The sequence below is a fragment of the Tupaia chinensis genome, unplaced genomic scaffold, assembly GCF_000334495.1.
Source record: "Tupaia chinensis unplaced genomic scaffold, TupChi_1.0 Scaffold000206_1, whole genome shotgun sequence".
NCBI classification, from domain to species: Eukaryota; Metazoa; Chordata; class Mammalia; order Scandentia; family Tupaiidae; genus Tupaia; species Tupaia belangeri.
The window spans coordinates 5,332,269-5,332,471 of record NW_006159681.1 but is presented as its reverse complement, the minus strand read 5'-3'; positions in this window follow the sequence as shown (position 1 = coordinate 5,332,471).

Below are 203 nucleotides of genomic sequence, written 5' to 3'. Positions count from 1 at the left end.
CTTGGTAACTCTGCCATCCTCCTGCTCTCTCCCCTCCTTCCCTGCCCGCCCCCCCCGTCCCCCCCCGCCCCCCTGCAGCCTCCTCCCAGACGCCCACCCACCCGCTCCTCTTTCCGCAAGATCGCAGAGGTGGCGCGGAGCCCGGCGAGCCGATGACGGACCCCTTCCTCCCGTCTTCCATGCCTCAGCGGAAGATCCCCCAG